Consider the following 8,237-nt stretch of genomic DNA (forward strand, 5'->3'; position numbering starts at 1 on the left):
GAATTGTATCCTGTTTCCATTGTATGACAGGGCTTTTTAAAAAAGCATTGATATGATGAGTGACTGGTTTAATTGTCTCTTTAAACTACTGCTGAGTGGAGCAGCAGCTGATCAAGAATGGGGGGAGTGGAACTCTCACACACAAACCCTAATTGTGTTCTATTGCCCTGTTAGGAAGGGACAAGGTAAAGCAACTTCTAAAATATTGTTCATTTTTTAAAAAAAAAACCCACAACACTGTTAGCTACTGTCAAATACAACATGAACCAAACCAGGTCTTTGAGCATCCCTTGAGGCTACAGCATTCTACGTTGCCCGAGTTCTATAAAATCCTTTTAAATTAAACAGCGGTCTGCAATTATACCTGGTTTTCTGACTCAGATCTGATCAATGTCACATCAGTTGCAGCACTGCCAGCTCGTGCACTCCTTTTCTCATCTCTCTCAAGTCCTTTACATACTACAGCTATGCTATGCAAGAGAAAGGAAAAGTCGCGTTGTGAGTTCAAGCTTAAGAACATAAGAGAAGCCAATGTTGGATCAGGCCCATCCAGTCCAACACTCTGTCACACAGTGGCCAGAAATACCAGTTGCCATCAGGAGGTCCAACAGTGGGGCCAGGACACTAGAAGCCCTCCTACTGTTGCCCCCCAAGCACCAAGAATACAGAGCATCCCTTGCCCTAGACTGAGAGGTCCTATCTATACCTTGTGGTACAAAAGGCAAAATCTATTTTGTAGTGTTTTTAAAATATTTGTTTAGACATTTGCAAGGTAAGAAAAAAACATAAACACGAAAAATGAATAGTTAGGGCCAAGTTCCTTGTAACATAACATTATGTATACACATCAGTAACGTTGGCGAAACAAGTCATATAAAATGCACCGTGAAGAATATATCCAGCATCTAAATTTGAAACAATACAAATAATTAAAATACTCAACAGTTCTATTTATCTAGTCACACTATCTGCCCTAAAAAGAATTCCCATTTGATTTTGGTGGAACAATATCAGGCCTTTCATTAACATAGAACAAGAATGTTGACCAGATGCTTTTAACACCTGCCTGATATACAGAAATGGAACAAGGGTAACTTTTCTGACATGAAGGTGTAGCCACCCTGATTATGTTTGTCTGTGCACTGGAGATAAACCAATATATCATGTACATGCCTGCCTTTCAGGGAAAAGGCAGAAAGGCAATTGCAATTGCTCCACTCAGCAAAATGTAAATCCTTCCTCTAACCTAAGGAGGCTTCTTCTGCTTGCGGGTGGGGGGGGGGGGTGGGGAAGACCCTGCTAACTGCCTAGCACAACTGAGAAAAATCTAGCTGAATTTGTTTCTCCTCTGCCCACAGGTACCTGAGGTTTGGTTGCAGCTATGGGCATGATCCTAAAGCTGGCAGGAAGATCTGCTTGCAGATATGTGGGAAGGGGACACACACACTCTGAATTCAGAAGCTTCCTCCCACCTTCTCCCATTTTGTTTGTTTCTGTCATATTTTATTTTTGCATTGTGAGTCACTTTGGATCCTCATTGGGTAGAAAACAGGGTATGAATAGGTTTGCCAGGCCAAGCCTAGAAACCAGTGGGAGACTGTAGGGGAAGGGGCATGGTGGGGGGTGGCCATTGGCTGAAGGTCTGGCAACCCTTCTCCTGTCTCTTTAACAGCTGCCTGGCATGTTTCAGGATCACAACCTTGTTAATTTCATACTAGTTCCAAGATTACAACCACACCTGGCACCGTTCTTCATGTCTTGATCAATCTTATTGAACTGAATGGAAACAGGATTCTAACCCATTGCCATTAAATGTTGTCCAAATAACTGTAACATCAAAATGAGCAGAGACAAATCCCCAACATACAGTCAAGTTAACCAGTATATAGCTGTAAATGATTATTCTCTCTGGTATGAAATTGGATCGTGCCCTGTTGGTGCTTTTTAACCCCACTAGATAGTTGTGCCGTCTACTGGTAAAGTCAATTTCACTTTCCCATCCAGTCAGTCTGAATTAGAGAGGGAGGACAAAGAAGAAATGCTGAATTTTATAAAATTGGCCTACATCCTTCCTCTTAACTGCTGTATCCAGACAAGTGAACTTTATATCGTTTTATTGGAAATTTATTTTATTTACCCAGTTCCAAGTTGTATCATTTCTTCACTCTTGGTGCCTATAAAACGATCATAGTTTGGACTTGGTGTTTAATACAATGAGGCTAACTTAGTGCCTACAACATGATCCCTGCTGCACACCTAACTCATAACATGATTTTGCCATTGCTGTATCCCCATCAGATTTAGACAGAAAAGATGCATTCTACCTTATACCCACCCTTTCTCCAAGCGCTTAGAGCAGTATATATGGTTTTCCCCTAGTGTTGTTCTCACAACAGTTCTCCTAGGTAGGTTAGGCTGAAGGAGGATGATTGTCCTTTTCCATTCCTTGTTAATGAAATAAAGGTATACCAACATATGGCATTTTTAGGGTAAACAGATTCTACCTAGGAACGAGACCCCTCCCCCAATAGCAAATTACTTCTCATGAGGTTTGTTCATGCATGCATTAGAGCTAAGTGAATGTTCCCTATTTAATTTCTTTTTGTATTCAGTGGTTTGTGGTTTGTGTTGCCTGCTTTTTACTAACAGTTTGATAGATTGGTTTGTACTGTGTATGCATGTGGTATGTTTTTTTATACACAATTTAGATGGTATTTACACATACAATGTACATCGGTGGTTCTAAACCTTTTTGAAGTGGAGCGTAACTCCATGGTATTTTTCAACTCCAACTTAAACAAAACAAAACAGGAACCTCCCTTCAGTTGACACTGAACAAGATTATATTTGGTTTCCATATTTAGCACCTATAGAACACTTTGAACATTAAGCAGAATCAAACCAAAAATGTCCATAATGTCTGCCAAAATCTCTCCCAGTTAGCCCCATTCCTCTTCTTCCTTCCTGGCCTCACAACTTGCTTAGGAGGGCATCACAACACACTGTTGGGTTGTCCCAAGTAGGCTGAGAATTACCGGTGTACTTTATTTGTACTTACAGAGTATAATGTTCATTTATTGTTGCACAAATAACTAAAATATTTATGTATTTATGTACTTCATTCATAAGCAAAGTAAAACTTTCTCCCCAGTGGGAACCCAAAGTGGCTTACATCTGTTTCTTCCATTTTATCCTCACAACAACCCTATGAGGGAGGTTAGATTGACCCAAGGTCACCCAGCAAGCTTCCATGGTGGAATCAGGATTTGAACCTAGGTCTCCCAGATCCTCGTCCAGCATTCCACCTCAACATCACGCTGACTTTGAATATGTATGGTTTAACATGTGACGCAACAGAAAAACAGCACAAAATAAAGAATAGCTGGTTCAATTTGCATGAGGAGGAGGGAAGCGAAATAAAAATGAGGGTTTTCCATTTCCATTTGAAAAAGCAGGAGTGAGAAAGGCAAATCACACCAATCATATTAGGAATGTTACCAAATTTGGAGGACACAACATTTCATTTTAAAAGTTCCAGTTTCCTGTACAAGGACTTGGCATTTGGTATAAACTTTCAGCTTTCTTTCCCCCCTCTCCTGACTGCCATAACAAAATTTGATTGGCTTATTATAATAAAAATTGACTCCTGAGCAACATATAAATGTTTTCAAGAAAGAAAACCTATTGGGAACTTCCTCAATGAAAATGAGCAAAAGAGATGGGCTCAGAATAACAGTATATGAAAACAAAAGGAAATGCAAAGGGACTTACTGCTTTTCAGTAGAACTTGTCCACACATGATCCAGTTATCAAGTGTAAATAAATTAAGCAAGGAGCATATGAACCAGTCTGTACCTGTTGTATGGCTAACAGGATAATTCATGGAAATGTCCTGAAAAGAAGAAGAAGAAGAGTTGGATTTATACCTTGTCCTTCACTTGAAGTCTCAGAGTGGTTTACAATCTCCTTCCCTTCTTCTCCCCTCAACAGACACCCTGTGAGGTAGGTGGGGCTGAGAGAGCTTCTGGGAGAACTGCTCTTGAGAGAACATCTCTGAGAGAACTGTGACTGACCAAAGGTTTGCCCAGCTGGCCTCATGTGGAGGAGTGGGGGATCAAACCCAGTTCTCCAGATTAGAGTCTGCTGCTCTTAACCACTACACTATAAAGGTATCTCAGACTGGACAACAGAAGGTCCACAGGGTGCCAGAATCAGACCTGTAGCAGGATTAAAAGCAGCTGAAGGGAAGTGTGAATTTCAAGAGTCAAGGAAGAGGCAGAGAAGCAAATGTGCAGTACTCTCTCTTCCACACTGTCCGGGTTCTGTCACCCCCACCCCCAAGATCTCTTTGCAAGGGAGAACCTCTGTTGCAGATTTCATACTGCATCCATGTGTAGGGTGGTCATGACACACAGGTGCAGTGCAAAGGTTAGTATTTTCCCCATCATTTGAATATAGAACACGGATCTTATGTCACTATTTCATTTGATGGTTTCCTGTATGTTGAGCCGAATGAAGGCTGCTTTACTGTTTGTGGGGGCTTGTCTGGGGAAGGGGAGATGGCATCTGAGACCTTTGGCTGCTCCCCTGGCAGCTTCCCATGGGCTTCTGTCATTGCACCAAGAGTGACAAAGCCCGTTACATAAATATATCTATATGCATTAAAGAAGCATTTTGTAGGCAGTGAAATGAGAGGGGGCGGGGACATTCAGAAACCCTGTCTGTCATGCCTGGGAGAGGACAGATCGACTTTGGCAGAGAAGCTCAACAGCAGAGAATTTTGTGAGCATTCCTAGAATATGACAAGGACCAGAGGAGGCTGAGCACAGGAGATGCTGCAGCTGCATCCTCTTTCCCAGCTGTATGCCTGTAAAAAAAGAAAGAAAGAAAGAAGACAGGACAATTCTCAAGGTTGTGACCTGGCAGGCCTCTTTCCATGGCTGCTCTGGCAGGCCTCCCCCTTTCTCCAGCTACTGTGCATGTTCATGGCTGCTGCATCCTGGCTTCTCTTCCATCCTTGTCAGAGAGATCTCTGTTCTGCCAAGGAGTAGGCAGTTTGCCACAGCTGTAGTTTACAGTCGACAGGGTGATTTCACTCAGTACCCAAGACAATCACCATTCACAAATGGTGTCCCTGGCTACAGAATAAAGCAAAAAAACTGGAAAGTGTCAGTTTTCAAAATGGCAACTTGCTATCTTTTATTTTATTTTTAAAGGGGGGGATTGTTTTTAAACATGCTGCAAGGAAACATATTATCATTGTGCATTTAACACCATGCTTTGGAATTTATGTCTGATTGGAAGCTGCGGTATAGTCACAAGTGTAAAAATTTCAAAGATCTGGAAGTAAACACGGTACAACAGAATGATCACTGACCCACGTTTCATCTAGTAGGCACATACCGCATGTAGGATAAGGACAACTCTGCATGCTTTGAACATTGGGTGGTGATATGCTTGTCTTAGTAACTGAATCAAGGTAAGGTGTTCTCAGGTTGTTGGGGGTTTTTTTGTCATGCTAGAGGGCAAGGCATTTCAAGTTCTCAGACTAGCAGGAAACTCCTCACCCGAAGCCCTCTTCCTTTTCTGCCACTTTGTGGGCCAGTGGGAGGAAAACGGGGAAGTTGACAGCAAGATGGTGACATCACCTCTGGTGCAACCCGGGAGTGATGTCACCATGCCAAACCATAGAGTTTAGGGTGAATGCTAGAGAGTCACCCATACACAAGGCATCACCTTCAGGTTGCACCAAAAGTGACCTCACTACATCACTGAAGAGCACCCCCCATAAAACACATGCTTGTTAATATGTGTTTGTAAAAAATGTGTTTGTAAAATTATTGAAAAGTCATTAAAAAAGAGACCACCCCCCCACACACAAACTGGGAAGTGTTCTGCTGGTTGCCAGTCTCAGGCTGGCAACCCTTAAGGAGGGTTGTAAGTAACTTGAGAATTTATTTTAGTCCTGATCACTCCCTTCCAATCTTTTTTCTCCAGCCCAGCACTGCTTCCAAAGGAGCAGCAGATATGTGTAATCCCCATGAGGGAAGGCAGGCTAACCCAGGCCTGTGCCTCATTGTTTGTAAGTAACTTGAGAATTTCTTTTAGTCCTGATCACTCCCTTCCAGTCTTTTTTCTCCAGCACTGTTTCCAAAGGAGCAGCAGATATGTGTAACCCCCATGAGGGAAGGCAGGCTAACCCAGGCATACCTGCCTATGCAGCCTAACATCGCATTCAAGGACCACTTGTAGCAACCAGGATTGAGATGGGACTGATTAGATGAAAATGGAAATTACCTCAATTAACTTTTCTATTTTTTCTTCATTTTAACTTTGCCTTCTATTATGCAGTTATTTATTTGAAGCCAAATGCTGTGGCACACCCGTGCTTTATTCCTGTGTGACTCTGCCATATCTCATCTATAACCCTCAATACAGAGAAGAGGCTGGTTTGGATGATGCAAGATCCTTGATGGGACTGAAGGTGATATGACATCAAAAATGGCAATACACAATACCCCATCCTCATCGTACACATCCAAAGTTGTATCTGAATGTGTACAGCAGAAGGACAATCCAACCGTGATAAGTCCCCCCCCCCCGATTATACCTAAGGCTTACCTAACATGTGATTGGAAGACAGTGTGGAGTAGCCTCCTCAAGCAAAACATTTGAGGAATTTTCAGGGAGATTAAAAACATTTCAATAAGATTAGTAGTGTTTTTCAAGGGGTTTTTTTAGGTACACTTTTATACAGAAACAAACAAACAAACAATCTCTTTAGGAGTCTGTTGTCCATCAATATGTTTTTACTCACCCAACTAATTGCAAAATAATTTCATTCCATAGGCAAATTACCTACGCTTGACCTTTTCAGTTGAGAGCAAAGAAACAAGTGTATGATATAATTTGTATCAGAAATTATAACGCAAGGGGGAGAGCCCTGAATGAAGAAGGCAGTTCAACATGTGATGGTTTAGTAGAGGTCCCCAAGTGCAACCGTTGTACCACGTATCATGCTGGATGCATCTCTGACTGAATCTGCTTTCCAAATTGTCTACCCAGATCCACTTCTGCTACAGGCTGTTTTGCCATCTGCCCTATTAAAGCATCCCTATTAAATGTGCCTAGGGTCTAATCTTCTGTAATTGATTACAAATTGTGCACAGCACATGGTCTGAAATAGAATTAGAGGAAATAATTCCAAACAGTAAGCTCGCAAATTTATTATGCGGAACATAGCCAAGCCTCATAACCTTCGTGTGTATTGGACACACAGCCCGATAGAGCAGGCACTGAGAATAAAGCTCAAAGGTTAAATGTTAACATTTGCCTTACCACAGGCTATGGAGGTTTTAATATAGAGACAGTTCAAATGAGCTGTTTTACTTGAAAAACCAGAATTCTCCTTCGTGAGGGAATTAGGTGATACCAGAAATCCGGTCAAGCAGCTGATCTGATAAAAGATTCCTAATCTGCTTTGTTCCCTCAGTCTGGGCAACTTGTTGCTGAGGGAGGCCACCATTCTGCAGATGTTATTATTTCTCATTTAATTTACTTGTATCTTTTTTTCTGCCTGCCTGCCTGCCCCCTCTATATTTGACTCTGAGTACCAGAAAATCAGTGCAAAAAAAGTGACCACCTACCATCCAGAAAGTTGTACATATATAAATCAGATGCATAATAATAACAAGAAATATTTCGTGGCAGATGAGCATGTTCTATGCTTGATACATGGGCAGAATAGAGTGTGTGGCTTTTGTGGAGACCACCAAACAGAAGAAGTTTGCTGCAGCTTTCAGAACAGAAACTTTGGTTTCTGCTGTGCATGTCTCCTTTTCTATGTTAGTCATGTGCAAAACATGGCAAATAAGCTATCACATAGCAAGCCACATTGCAATTTGTTTTTGTGTGTTTTACCAAAGTGCAGAAACATGTACATTTGGCCCACTTGTAGCTGGCTGGTCAGACAGGAAAGCACTAAGGAGAAGAAGAGATTGGATTTATACCCCGCCATTCACTATACAAAGGAGTCTCAGAGCGGCTCACAATCTCCTTTCTCTTCCCCTCCCCACAACAGACACCCTGTGAGGTAGGTGGGGCTGAGAGAGCTCTCTCGAGAACTGCCCATGAGAGAACAGCTCTGAAAGAACTTGTAACTGACCCAAGGTCACACCAGCAGCTGCATGTGGAGCAGTGGGGAATCAAACCCGGTTCGCTCAGATTAGAGTCTGCAC

This window comes from Gekko japonicus, unplaced genomic scaffold, assembly GCF_001447785.1.
Source record: "Gekko japonicus isolate JY-2015 unplaced genomic scaffold, Gekko_japonicus_V1.1 scaffold161, whole genome shotgun sequence".
Taxonomy (NCBI): Eukaryota; Metazoa; Chordata; class Lepidosauria; order Squamata; family Gekkonidae; genus Gekko; species Gekko japonicus.